The following is a 15278-nucleotide window of genomic DNA, read 5'->3' on the forward strand; positions in this document are numbered from 1 at the left end:
GGAGATTCTACGCTACACGTCCGTGGTAATAAACCGCACAAGAGTCCCAACTGATAATGATAAATGGTTTTTAAGATTTTAGATGTATCAACGAGGAAAAGATGAGATTATTTTGAAAAAGACATCTTGAGTACGCCCGCTGCCGCTAGGTACTCGATCGGCTCTTTTATGAGAAAACTTTTGGGGTATAAATACGCCGAAAGAAATAATAATGATGAAACTTCGCAAACTATTGTTCAAATTACAAGTTTTCTAGGAAGATCTACAAATTCCTCAGGTAGATTGCAATGTTAAGAGTAAGAATTCGTTTTGTTATTTGTACCACGAACAAACATTGAATTCGCCAACAATAGCGTAAGAATGGAGAAGTTTCAACTCAGCCTTGTTGAAAAGAACCATATGAAGTGCAATAAAGCGTATGTGCCTTTACGACTGCACTCAACAATCACTCTTTTTTATTATTATGCATAAGGTACATTATTCTGTACTACAAATAATAATTATTTGTGATTGTCTTTGAGGGAGGTAGCTGAGCGTGACGGGCCGTGTCGACTGCTCCACATTTGGAACACTAAAAATACATTTAAATTTTTGCAAGAATTCTAGAAAAGGAGTATACTAGCTGTACCACTGGTAAAATTTAACGATAGAAATATATTCGCCTTTTGTATAAGTGTTGCGCAAAATTTTCTATAAACTAAAAAAGTTTGCGGTTTACTTTTGTTTGGGATGAGTCACAGTAGAGAAGAGTTGGTGCAAAATTGCGTGAAAAGGGTGGTTTATTTTTTCTTTCGTTTAAATACAGTAAAAAAATTGCTTCGCCTTTTTTACAAGGTGGGTACATTTTTGCGCATGATGTATTATTATGAGTAGACTTTAGGAATGTCGGAAAAGACGGTTGTAAAAACAGCGTGAAATAATTTATGTCGTTCTGCCTGAACGATGTAAGAAAAATAATATAAGAATAAAAAATATTTTTGCATACAATTGTCTCTAAGCAAAAATTCTTTCTTTGTCTGAAAAATTAACTAATGCATTTAATTTGCTTTAACTTAAGGCCACTAGTTTTAATAAACAGATAGGTTTTTTAAAAGGACGTAAATTCAAAAAAATATTTCGATTTTGTATGTGCGAAATGATGGATCGTAGAATGAATTATGTCCATTACAAATAATTAGGATATATTATTTGAATAATTACATTTATATATATGCGTAATATGAACAGTTATTTTAGGCTTAGTAAGAAACCTAATTAATTAAAATCGAAATTAACAATTTTGGTGGTACTTATTTGATTTTGCATGTGGCATAACGAAATTCTGTTGCAAAACGAGGTGAAGTCATGGAAGTATATAATATTCACCTGTACTAATGCTAGAAAAAGTGCATATAGAATATAATATTATTTGTACTAATATACACTTGCTGTCCCTCTTCCGCTAGTGACATCAATAGGGGTAAAGAAGACAAAAGGCCGGCGGTCTCACCGATGGAAGCGTATTTATACCGATGCACAAATACATTTAATCGTAAAAAATTTTATTGCAGTCAACTCTCGTTGCGTTATATAACACACCTATTTTTATTATATGGACTTTACATTTTTAACTCGAATTAAATGTAACATGATACCACAAATCGATTTTACATAAAACCAGATACGGTTTTGTTACAATTTAGTATTCAGCTACTGTTATCTCTAAAATAATCATAAAAAATCTCATATGATTCGACCCACCCGTCATTGTTATACCTACATAATCTTCATTAAACAAACCACCAAAAATGTTATACAAGTTCATTGTGTTCGTACGGAGTATTTATACTTCAAAATCATTAGAACAGGAAAGAGAAGCCCCATTCAGACGGTAGTAAAATGTTCGTCGCCGAAACTTTACGGCGTGGGATAATTTTATTGTAGTTGTCTTATTACAACCTACCAGTTTGACATTAGTATACATTGTAATATTATGGGGTTTCGGTTTATATCATCGATTTTTTCAATCTCGAAAAGATGCAGTGCCAAGGAAACCAAATATGTTGACTGTTCAGATTTAGAAGCAAATTTAAATCATTCATATGTGAACCGTGGATTACATAATGTTTAAATTATGACAAACTTTAGCTACATTACAAAGCTTTTGACGCAGTCAACGAATGCGTCGTTCTTAGTTGGGTAGAAGTCAGGTTTATTTATAAATTTCCGTTAGAAAGCGGTTTAGTAAATTTAATTCTATAATAGACTCCGCGCTAAAATAATCTTTATGTGAATGAGGCTCCAGGTGTTTCATTACAAATGGTTGTTTTACAAGAGTGTTCAGTAATTTATAGTGATTGTGAGAGGTAATAAGAAAGGAATGGCGTCTCTGAAAATTTTACCGCAGAACGAAAACAAAATTTGATATTCAAGACGTATTGAGATTTACAAAGATGTGTTTGGAAAATTAATGTTTACGTGACTATTTTTTTCCTCGAACAATGGATCCTACAGCTGCAGTTTGTTACAAAGATGGATACAGGAATTTATTTGTGTAATTGAAATAGCAAGGCGCATTTTTGTTATATTTTGTATTGTATGTGCGAAAAGAGCACAAAAAGTGACATTCATTAGAATATACAATACAACATATTTTTATAGAATATACAATATTGATTAGAATGTAAAATACAACATGTTTTTGTATTAAAAACATGATAATGTTCGTTTTCAGAAAATACACTGTTGAAAGTATGCAGTACACTAGATTTATATATTATAAAGATGGACATCATAGTAGTTAATGTGAGGAGATTATGGGATTACGATAAACAGAAGCAAACATTAAAAAAGATATTGAACGACACTACCGACGATGTTTACGAAGTCGAGATTGTATGGGATGGAGAGTAAGACCATCACTAACAATGCTTGCAAAATTCCAGAAAATAAGCATCGTAACTACAATTTAAAGACATTGAATGGGACCCTACCTCTTTACCAACGGCGTTATAAGGAAACATATGGTTTCCTCCATCACCGCACACTTCAAGACTCTATTTTTAACCACTCTAGACCATCAAAGGCCCTGCATACGGGGTTAGCGAGCAGTATGCAAGTACTTACATATTTAGTTTAATATTACAGACACCGCAATCTGAAAACAGAAGAGAAACAAGAGGTAATGTAAAAGACAAAAAAGGAGATCTAAAATTAAATATGCAAGGTTATGAACTTGCATCATCGCGTACCGAAGACAGCTAAATCGCTTTCGCCGGGCAGTCCCATTGAGAATGAGCAATTTAAGGACAGATTTTTTGAGATGTATACGTACCTAATCAAAGATATAGCAAAATAGGAGGTTGGACCAACAGGTTTAGGGCAAATTCTAACACAGCAGATAAAAAACTTTAACAGTACTCCCCAAAGAAAATTAGGTTCTTCCGAAATCCTTCAATTTATAAACCTACGCATACCCACAAGAACAACACGACACAATACTATATTCTACTGCTGTATAATACCAAAGCGCAACTACATTGCTCATTCCCCGATACAGCGGTTTTACATTATGGGAAACCAATACTTAGGTGATTTGGACATGTTTAATGAAAACTTGATGAATTTTGTGGATCAAATTAAAAACTCATTCCAACCCTATTCTGAATACATTTGATTGTCACTTTGTAAACCTAACTGATCGCTGTATTTTGTTTAGGGTACTTCCTATGCCAAAGACGATCAAGCATATTATATAGATCCAGGCAATGGATTTTTTAGCATTCCAATAAGCACGACATCGATGACAGAACATCGATATTTTTGATCTTCTTAGTAATAAGTAATAAGACACTATTATTGAAAACGTCTACTTTCAAGACACAATGGATTAAATTGATAACAAAGGTGATACATTAACCTTGAGACATTAGATGTTGTAAATCTAAATCACGTGTAACAGCAAAACGCCACCGCAAGCCGGCGTCAGGGATTAATTTTTTTTCGTGGAATTCGAATGTCCCTAACCGCAATCGGGCTAAACGCTAAACGCTAAACGGATCCCACCGAGCTGCTATCTGCTGTACATATTATAACATACTTTGTACAAGTCGGGGAGGAAATGATACGTGAGCTAAGTGCGAATGTTTGGATTATGAGATGAATTCTTCGGTCGCTCTAAATACTATGAGCGATTCACAGAATGTTAATGGGCCATTTGCCCGATCACCGCTTTAAACTCAGTGGACTTAACCATAGATAAATCGTGGACATAGGACGTGGATATAGTTCGTGGACTTAGGTCATGGATATGCAAACTATTCTTAAAATTTCAAAGCAAGTTCATTCTTTTGTTGGGAAAAGGTATTTTAAGGGAAAACCTTGTATTAGTACTCGCATAATATAATATTGTTTGCGATATATTTAATCTTTGGTCTAATTTAAAATTAGTGTTCCGAGGCCAACTTTAATTTCTCCGTTTACCCTAATACCTACTCGTAATAAAGTACTGAATGGATTTAATTTACGTGGGCAAAGGATTAAAAATAAGGGTTGTGTATAATACTTTGTGCTTTTTTAGATTAAAGCGGAATCTTTCGGAAAACTGCACACCATACTAACAAGATTAAACATGGCGTCGAAAGATAAAACGTGGTAAATTGGTTAGGTTTATTAATTTTAACTACTTAGGCGAAGCACTACGAAATTTTGCAGAATCATGTGTTTTAGGTTCGAAAATTTGATACTTTTAAGATGCTTTAATTAAATACTGCTTGTAGAACATATCTTTGAAATAATCAAGCATTTGTTATGAGCACGGAAAAAATGTTATATTTGGTCAATAAAAACTGTTTAATGTTTAAAATATCTCCTGCTTACGAGCTCCCTTTTCGGTTATGTTTTTACTGTACAATGTGGCAAATTAAGTTTTTTTTTAATTTATCTTAAAACATTTAAATATTTGTGGCTGAACTTAGCAAAATAAAATAATGCCCACCTTTTGCCAACGTTTCTTTCTTCAATACAAAGGCGGTTGGTTTTGAGCGGGAATTTAAACCTTATCGCCATCTACAGAAGGAGTGTTATTGTTGGCGGCCCGATTCCAAATATTACACGACATGGTGCATCGCATTAAATTGTAACTTTAATGCAACTTTTTCCAATTCCTCAGATATCTGTTTCTTGAAGTAAATGAGTAGAAAAGTGTTATTTAAAAAGAGAACGAAATTTTTTCTAAATATATTTTGACCTCTCTTGACAAGTATTATTGAATAACAATGGAGTTGGTGGGTCATTTAGAATTAAATAACCTCAAGGGTGCATTTGTTTTTTTAACCATAAGGATTAAGCCTCCCCTAAAAATAATATTTTAATTCCTGAATGAAAGGAGAAGAAAAACGTTACGTACTTATTTTAAATATATTGAAATCAGCTAAAAGAGACGATTTGATTCTGAATTGTCTTATCTGGGTTATGCGATGTTCTGGAACGAATTCATATCGATTTGCAAAATACGTGTAAGGAACATACTTTGCCAAGTTTTAGACTAGCGACCTGTGGTCCCACACCCATTAACTTTACGACTTCGATACGGAGGTTGCAAAAAATACAAAAAAATCAACGAGCGGTGGTTTTTGAGATTCCTTTCGCACAGCGGTGTTTATTACAAATACTTTTTTAGCAATAATTCGGTTCTTTGCTGATAATTTGTTTTTAGATCAGATTTTACGTTTACGATTAAACTTTACTTATCAACCATAGAATAAAAAAGGAACACAAGAAATGCGATTTGGGCGTGTTTTGTTATCCAAAAGTCTAACAATTCTTTGCTTAAATTTCAAATACAAAATTGTGTTTCATCAACTGTGCGAAAATGTTCATTTCGATCAAAAGGAGAGATGGCGATATACGATGTTTGCAAGAAAGACAGAGCGCATGCTAAATGGGCAAAAACCAATAGGTATTAACCCAGTGGCGACATTGGATTTCAAAATCTACACGGAAGGCTTTTTTAGTGTGTATTATATAATTAGTATTATCTACTTAGTATTATCTATTTAGTACCATCTATTTAATATTATCTATTTAGTACTATCTATTTAGTTTTATCTATTTAGTATTATCTATTTAGTTTTACCTATTTAGTATTATCTATTTAGTACTATATATTAAGTATTATCTATTTAGTATTTTCTATTTAGTGTCATCTATTTGGCATTATCTATTTAGAATTATCTATTTAATATTATCTATTTAGCATTATCTATTTAGTATAATATATTTAGTATCATTAACGAAGAAGTTAAACTACAAAGCCGGGATGGGTGGCCGCCAGACAGTGGTTAAAATACAATATGGTTGTTTGGTCAGTTATTAAGTCGTTTCCCATTATACTTGAGAAGTAAACATTTCTTGTGATATCTTCAGGTTATCAAGTATTTCCTATTAATGTTTAGCAGCTTAAAACCAACTAACTCTGAGGGCTGTGCCCTTTCTAAATACATCTATTTGAATGACACTTTTTTTTTCGCGAATGCAAATCTTGGAAGCGGAAATTAAACCCGTTGCCGACATCAGATTGAGCTGAAACACGGCAGATAGAGTCGTTGTCATTACAATGCATTCTATCAATTTTTTATATCAATCTCGTACACACCCGCAAATATACTTTGCGCACTGGTGATATCGTAACCAATGAGGTTTATCCGAAGTGCGAATATTGATAAGTTGAAAACTTTTACCAATACTCCCCCAGTTCACAGCAGTTTGAGAGCCAGTCTCTGGGGAGGAAGTTTCAATCCTCAGTCAAACCATTTTTTTCTTCTTTGAACTTGGCTACTAGCTGGTCTAAGAGATGGCGTACCTAGGTCAAATATTGAAAATAAAGATGTATTATAGTATATGTTTTTTTTTATTGCAGACCATATCCAATTATAACATACATCATATTACATGAAGCTAATACAAGGAGAGATTTTACAATTTAATGTAATTAAAAAAAATACAGCAATGACAAAAATAGATCACAAAAAATAGAGTAATCACAAAAAATAGGGATAATGTCAAGTCAAGACAGGCTCATGTTAAAAGGAGTACATTTTGGAAATTTGTAATCACAATTCAGTAATTGGGCTACCTTTTTGGAGTAGATTAGATGTTCATCTTACATTGACAGATCAATTCCAAAAGGACCGTTACTTTATTTCCTGTCAAAGACCTATTAGCTTCCATTCTTTTAACGAGAGTGATCCCAGATAATTTGCTTCTAGATTAGAAGATAACTTCAGTGGCGATGATTGATGATTGTGATGATCAACGGGCTTTGTTTCGCAAAAACACTGGCTGTAAATTCGAACACATTAATTTTTACCTGAATACGATTAATTAGAAAATTAATGAAAAAAATGATTACTAACAAAACAAAAATTAGCAAACCAAAAATTTCATCTGTAGGTATGTAAGTTAACTACAAAGGGCCGCTGCTTGGAGGACAAAACCTTTCCCTCGAAATGTGAGACTTTCACATCAATTTAACATTGAAAAAATACTTTTTGTTGTGTTTTACACAATACGAAAGGTTCAACTACTAAATATTATTGAGAAATACTATTCTATATTACACATGGTGTCCGGAAACTAAGGAAGTGGAAACGTGGTGAATCTATAATAAAATTTACATTAAGACTTTTTTGATTTCAGCTTTCGTTTTCAACTAAATCGAGTCGGGAGTTGAGTTTTTCAAAGTCAAATGTGAAAAATGTCAGTCGCTAGGCGGTTGCTCAGATGTGTTATTCCTTTTAAAAGGCGTTCAAGCGCAGACCCTGTTCCAAAAGATTTTGACTCTTAAGTTGCGGTTATAATTAACTAACTAATTAACTAACCATCACGCCGTTTCCCCGCAGGGGTAGGCAGAGAGAACGGACCGCCAAACAACTCGGTCTTGGCACACACTTCTTTCCTCATTCACAATCATACATCGTCTCATACATACTCTTCTATTATTCTGACTCTTGACATGGCCCGACTCGAGTATCTGATTCACTTGATCGTGCCATGTCTTCCTCGGTCGTCCCCGACTTCTGCTACCATTCGCATTTGCATCATATATCCTCCTTACACTCCTATCTTCGCTCATTTGCTCTACATGCCCAAACCATCTAAGCGTCCCTTTCTTAATCTTATTCATTACGCTTACATGAGCCTTGCACTCTTTGAGGATCTCCACATTCCTCACACGATCAAACATGGTTTTACCACACATACGCTTCAGGGATCTCATTTCAACAGCATTCAATCTACTTTCACCCTTTCTTTGCCAGTTCCATGCCTCACTTCCATACATCAAGATAGGTACCAGCACTCCGTTGTGGACTGCTAACTTCGATTCTTTGGAGAATTTAGGTAAAACAAAAACAAAAATCAAGTACTCAAATACTCAAATCGAGAAAAAAGTATTTTTTAGTTCTCCGTGTAATATGGATTCACCAATTGTCCGCTTGTACAACGAGTTCCCGGACACCGTGTACAAGTTACATAGAAGGCTGATTTGATTGAGTGTCCCGGCCTTGTGATCTAGGAGGTTTTAGCATAACTAGCAATGGCTCTAATCGAAAACCGATTGTCTCCAGATCCCGTATGCAAACTTCGTGAGATTTCATTTAAATGAAGAAGTCGAGAATTGCTTCGCGTTAAAATACTTATACCGTATTATGTTTGAGGGTTCATTTCTCTCAGGCGATTGATTTAAAGGGTTTAGTATGAACTTCAGGGTTCAATCAGGTTACCGTACCAACATCTCGCCTTTGTAAGTTGGAAATAGAGTGATCGTTATTTTCAAAGCTCAGTTGATCGTTGATCACATTTCGCCGTTTTCATCGATCTTAGTTGAAAGTTGATGACATTTCCGAAAGACGCATTTTCCCTCAACTCCGGAAATTTGTTTTTTTCTCATGAATTATCTCAAGTCACGTACATAAACGATACGTCTTGCGAAACCATTACGACACTTTTATACCTTTTTATCTTTAATGTTTTGTACCAAAATCAAAGATTAAACTTTTCGTAAAAAGCATTCAGGTAAGAAATACCAATCTTATACTTAATTAAACTGAAAATTTTGTAAAAAATATGCCTGTAATGCTTTTACATACTTAAGCTGAACACTGAAAATTGTCTCTGGACAATTCTGCTTTTCGATTAAGGAACAAAAAACATCGGCGTCTTCTGTGCTTTTCATTCCGCGGTCCACAATCAGTCATTTTTTTTACTTTTTAGGAATTTCGGAGTAATGCACTTACCGGTAAATCGATCCGCTTCACTGAAAGTACGTCTATTTTCACCAGCTTTTTTGGTGGAACCATGTAATAGGTATCTCAAAAAATAAATCACTAATGAGATATTTGACCCTTTACAATTTAAATAGCCTTTGCGGAAAAACATCCAAATTGAAGATAAAATAGATATTCTTTTTTCAAATTTTGCCGATGAAACAGGGTATATTTTCACTTTTTTTTTTATTCTCGAATAAAATCAAGATAATGAAGGCATTTTAAATTTATTTTTATGTTCGCGAATAAATTTAAATTTAAAATGTACCATTTTTGATTTGCCGCCAAAACGTCATGTTTTGTTTTTATTCGTGAATTCAGTGGCGTTGACGTTACGCCGGGCAACGTTGGTGACAGCCGTCTTAACAGCCAGTGGCGGTTTTTAAGTCAAAGTGACGTTGTAACCAGTTGGAACCAATCCAGAAAATGCGATTTTTTAAATCAATAATTATGAATGAAAAAAAAAACAAATTTATCAAATAAAATTTACCTGCGCACGCCGGGATAAACCATTAAACCAAGGAAGCCGTCAGAAAGAATTTAAACCGTGTTTTTGCGTGCTAATAATTACTTCAAAAAAATTGTTTCATTTTTAATAAGAGTATTGAATTTTATTTTCTTGAAATAAAATGTTGAGTCAATTTGATGGTAAACCCAAGAGAGTTATATTTGGAAATGTAAAGCTAAGGAAAGAGCCAATCGTTATACCTTTTTCCACTCTTGTCTTGTTCAAATATTACGTTGTTTTATAAACAACGCCACACGTTCTGTTTATCTGAACCAAGGTACAAACCACACAGAAAGGGGAGAATCATCACTTCAATGATAGAGTCAAGTAATGAAATATCGTGAAAAGAACCATATTTAAAGCATTTTCCAAGAGAATTACACCGATGAAGTATATAAATATAGCATTTCAACATTCTTTGATAATTCATTAAATAATTAACGTGATTTTGTTATTATTGAAGAAGTGATTACAGCAAGTAAGGCTACAAATGCAAAAAAAATATTGAATGAGCGCAGCGAAAACCATTTAGCAATACTGTAAAATTTGTTACGTTCCGGTTCCGGTTCAAAATGGTGGACGTGTTGGATACTACATATCTATCCCGCCAGTGTTCGCATAATCGTGGTTCTACTACGAGTTGCCTAATCGATATAATCAATATTATGTTACCTTCCGGACTGAAAAAATTATGTAAAAAAAAAATTATTGTCAATGAGGTGGTGACATTTCTTTGGACCTATTGTATATTCCTATGTTATTGTATTGTATGTTTGAAAGGTGAAACGAAAAAATGTAACGTAAAATATTTATGAATTATAATTAAGGCGATGCCCTACGTCGTGTAATATTTTAAATTGAGCCACTATCAATAACACCCCTTACGTAGATGGCGATAAGGTTTAAATTCCAGCTTAACACCATCTGCCTGTTTTGATTTATGCAAGAAAAAAAAAATGGCCAAAAAGTGCCTTTTATTTTATTTTGTGGATGCTCAGGCATAAATATTTATTTTTTTTGCTATCATTTTATAAATAACTTAATTTGCCACATTACACAATAAAATTATAACCGAAAATGGGTTCGTAAGTAGGAGATTTTGAACTTTAAAGCAATTTCCACAGGCCTTATACATTATTTTTTTCTGGGCTTATAAAAAGACTTATCTAAAAAATATTCGATTATTTCAAAGGGCAAAATGTATTCTACTCGCAGTATTTAATTAAAGCATCTGAAACATTTCTAGGCGACCAAATTTTCAAACCAAAAACACATGATTTTGCATTACTACGTATGGCATCGCCTTAAGTATGGGGGTATTTAAGTACCTACTTACAAATCTTATGATTTTAGAGGTAATTTTGAATGATGGTTCCCTTTTTTACAAAGTTCCCGTCTTTTTAGAGCATGCTCCAGTGAACATTGACATAGCGATGTGTGAATGTATTTACCTTTCAGACACATTGAGAGATACCATATTTGACTTAGGAACAAAACTTCCGTCCCAATATTACAGACGAGATGGGAGAGGTTTTCAGATTGTGGCAAATACAGGCTAAATAATTTGCTTACTAATCGCTTCATCAAATAAACTGAAATGATTTTTAACCAAAGATTTCAGAGTTCTTCATTCATTAACCCTTAGAATGCCGGGAGTAAAATGCCAATCGCTCGCCGTACACTGGATGACGCTATTTTTGTAATAACTTACTTTTTTTGTAAAAATTTTTTTTTAGAAATTGTGTCGCTTTACCAGATAATGTGTTTATATATTTATTGTTTGTAGTTTCCATAGGACAACTACTTATATTTAGGGATTTTTTTTCTCTCTCTAATGTTATAAAAAAAATTATGTTATGAAGACATACGAAAATATTCTTGACATTAATAATATTTTCCAGTAAAATATGCGTTTTTCACATTAAAAATAAGTAATAAGAGGCTTATGATTTAAGATTTTCACGGCCAAAAGTATTTTTGTTATTTGTTTTTGGGGTATTATGCCGTGTTGCGCTAACTCCTTCTTTAGCCAACGTTTCGGACAGCATTGCAGTGTCCATCATCAGGGCAGATGTCTTATTTGAGGTTGTGTTAAAATGTGAGCTTAAGTATGAGGTTGTGATACCGTGTTGCCAGCTCCATTCTGGTCAGCTTTGACGTCGTGTCACTTTTCACAAATGTGCCTCTAGAAGACTCCATGACAATGCTCAGGGAGATATATGAGGAAGACATTTGCAAACTTTTTGAACACTGCCTCAAAACGGGATACTTTGCATTTCAGGGTGAACTATTTGAGCAATTGGAGGGAGTTGCGATGGGCAGTCCGTTATCGCCAGTACTAGCCAACTTTTTTATGGAGAAGTTTGAAGAAGTGGCACTCGACACAGCTTCGGCTGTCCCTAAAGTATGGTGGCGCTACGTCGACGATGTCTTCGCCATTTGGCCTTATGGAACGGAGAAACTAAACGAATTCCTGGACCATCTTAATTCTCTCCACAGCAAAATTAAATTCACAATGGAACTGGAAAACGAAGATAAAATCCTGCCCTTTCTAGATGTGGAGGTGATGCGGAAACACGATGGTAGCCTAGGGCATACTGTATATAGGAAACCAACCCATACGAATCGGTACTTACACGCTGATTCGCACCACCACCCAGCGCAGAAGAGAGGACTTATCCATACATTGGTGACCCGAGCGACCAGAATATGCGAAGAACATAAAATCGGAGCGGAACTTACGAAGCTGACCGATGCACTGGAGCGTAACGGCTACCCAGCAAGTCAGACAAGGCAAATCATAAGAGCCAAATCTGCACCAAACGAAGACAGAGTTGAACAAGAGTCGAAAGGCTGTGCCTTCCTGCCTTATGTGCACAATGTGACAGACAAAATTGCCAAGCTTTTGAGAAAGGAAAATATCAAGACTGTCTTCGGAACAACAACAAAGATACAGGACTTACTGAGGTCTGCAAAGACTAAGTTTCCTCTGGAAACAGATGGAGTGTATAAACTCAGCTGTTCCGGATGTGACAAGGTCTATGTAGGCCAGACAGAGCGGACTATCTCCAAAAGAATTTCGGAACACTTCAGAGCTTGTAAACTCGGCCACCCTGACAAATCGGCAATTGCCGAGCATTTGATTGACACCGGGCATTACTTTGGATTTGTTCCTGAAATCCTGGGGAGACCGAAAACTTATAGAGCACGGCTGATTACGGAGGCCATTGAAATTCATAAAAATCCCGTAAACATCAATAGAGACGATGGAGCTAAGCTTAATAGTTCTTGGTATCCGGTAATTGACGGATACACCAAAGCTAAACGAAGAAAACCACTTTAAATAAAAAAAAATGATACGTTAATGTTAGCTCAGAGGGTTGGAGCTGGCAACACGGTATCACAACCTCATACTTAAGCTCACATTTTAACACAACCTCAAATAAGACATCTGCCCTGATGATGGACACTGCAATGCTGTCCGAAACGTTGGCTAAAGAAGGAGTTAGCGCAACACGGCATAATACCCCAAAAACAAATAACAAAAAAAATAAGAGGCTTCACTGTAAATAAATACAATACCATGACTTGGAAAATTAAAAATTATTGTTGAAAATTTTTGACTAACTGACCTGCTTGCCAAGGAAATAAAAAAATGTAGCATGTTGGGACAATTTTCTAAGGTTCAAAATACCATAAAATGGAGGCAAGTACGGTGAGCTACTAAAAAATCCATGGTGGATGTCTCGGCACACTAAGGGTTAAGGCAAGTACGGTGAGCTACTAAGAAATCCACGTTGGATGTCTTGGCATACTAAGGGTTAAGGCAAGTACGGCGAGCTGCTAAGAAATCCACGGTGGATGTCTCGGCACACTAAGGGTTAAGGCAAGTACGGTGAGCTACTAAGAAATCCACGGTGGATGTCTCGGCACACTAAGGGTTAAGGCAAGTACGGTGAGCTACTAAGAAATCCACGGTGGATGTCTCGGCACACTAAGGGTTAAGGCAAGTACGGTGAGCTACTAAGAAATCCACGGTGGATGTCTTGGCACACTGAGGGTTAAGGGAGCGCCAATGATGTGAATATAATTAATGTTGATTGGCGTGGATATTTTTGGTAGAAAGCAGAAATTATAATAAAGTCGTTGTTTCCTAAATTGATTAAATCTTGTTAGATTGTAAAATGATTACGCGCGACTTAATTCAATACAAATCAAGTAGAAGAAAGTGGAAGGCAGAAAAAAATGCGTACCTTCATGAAGATAATCTGTATTAAAACCCATTTTTGTTTTCAAAGAATCAGACTCGCATAACTCTGTATATATCGCTGCAAGCCGAGAACTCACAAGACAGAATGAGTAACTTATGTATCGTGGCAAGAATAAGAAACTCAGGGTCAAACAGTCAAAAAGCAGGGATAAATTTAACACCGATAAAAATCGTATAGATATAAACATTAAATCATCAGAAGCTTATTTGTACACAACTGCTGACCCTATACAAATCGCAAAAGTGTGCCCCGCTTTTGAATTTGGCAGCCACCTCTGGTCTAGAGCCTTAAAATAAGTGAAAAACTTTGAGTCTGTGTAGAAACGTGTCGTCCGTTTGATAGCTTTCACTATCTTAATAAGCGGATTGCAATCTTTAGAGCACAGGCGTCACGTAGGTATGCTGTCCTTGTTCTACCGATATTACAATGGAAGATGCTCCAAGAAACTAGCGTCATTGATCCCTTCGGTACCGGTGCATACTCGGGCAAACATTATCCAAACGCGCGCTCAACATATTTGACACAATAGAACGGGTGGCTTCTACGACTCGTTCTTGAGTTTCTGCTCGGCTGTGGAACGATTTGCCGCCATCTGTGTTTCCTCCCTCCTAAGTCTTTTCAAGACCCATGTTCACTCCTTTCTCTCCCCAAAAAGATCCGAAAGAAGGAAAGAGATTACATAGGGCCCGAGAGAAATTTAGTTTCTCAGAACCACCAGCGTGGAATTAATAAAAAAAAAACAACTATGAGTAGGAAACACTGAAAATGATATGTTGTATATTATGCAGGAAGAGCATAAGGCTGGCATAAGGAAAATCTCATTTCTGATGAATCTTCTAGAATGGTTCGGTAGTAACTGAATACATATTTCTATTCCAGTTTGCGGAGGATCAAGTGCACAGGTGTCAATGATGTACTCCAACATCCAAAATAGCAAATGATTTCGACAAAAGAAAATATAAAGTGTATACAGATTTTGAATTTTCCACAAGGTGAAAACATTTCACTCACCGTGGGAAAAAATAGCTGATGTAAATAAAATTTACAAGGTGATATAAAACTTTTTCAAAAGATTCTGTCCTCTCGGGAGGGTCATTATCATAAAAAAAGAAATTTGCATTTCTAACAGAATAAACCTTTCAAGGAATACTGACATAATGGATATTTTCAGAGGCCGTAGAGTTTGTAGCCGCT

The 15278-nt window shown here is 35.3% G+C and overlaps 1 protein-coding gene and 1 pseudogene across 1 annotated transcript in view; one reads left to right on the forward strand and one right to left on the reverse strand.

Annotated features, from left to right (window-relative positions):
- Window positions 1-15278, reverse strand: part of LOC149426138 (MOXD1 homolog 1-like) — a 151473-nt gene that overhangs the window by 125557 nt on the left and 10638 nt on the right. The window lies entirely within an intron of this gene.
- LOC149426140 (U4 spliceosomal RNA) lies at window positions 6644-6762 on the forward strand (annotated as a pseudogene).

This window comes from Hesperophylax consimilis, chromosome 1 (assembly GCF_061612785.1).
Source record: "Hesperophylax consimilis isolate HC1 chromosome 1, BYU_Hcon_1.0, whole genome shotgun sequence".
Taxonomy (NCBI): domain Eukaryota; kingdom Metazoa; phylum Arthropoda; class Insecta; order Trichoptera; family Limnephilidae; genus Hesperophylax; species Hesperophylax consimilis.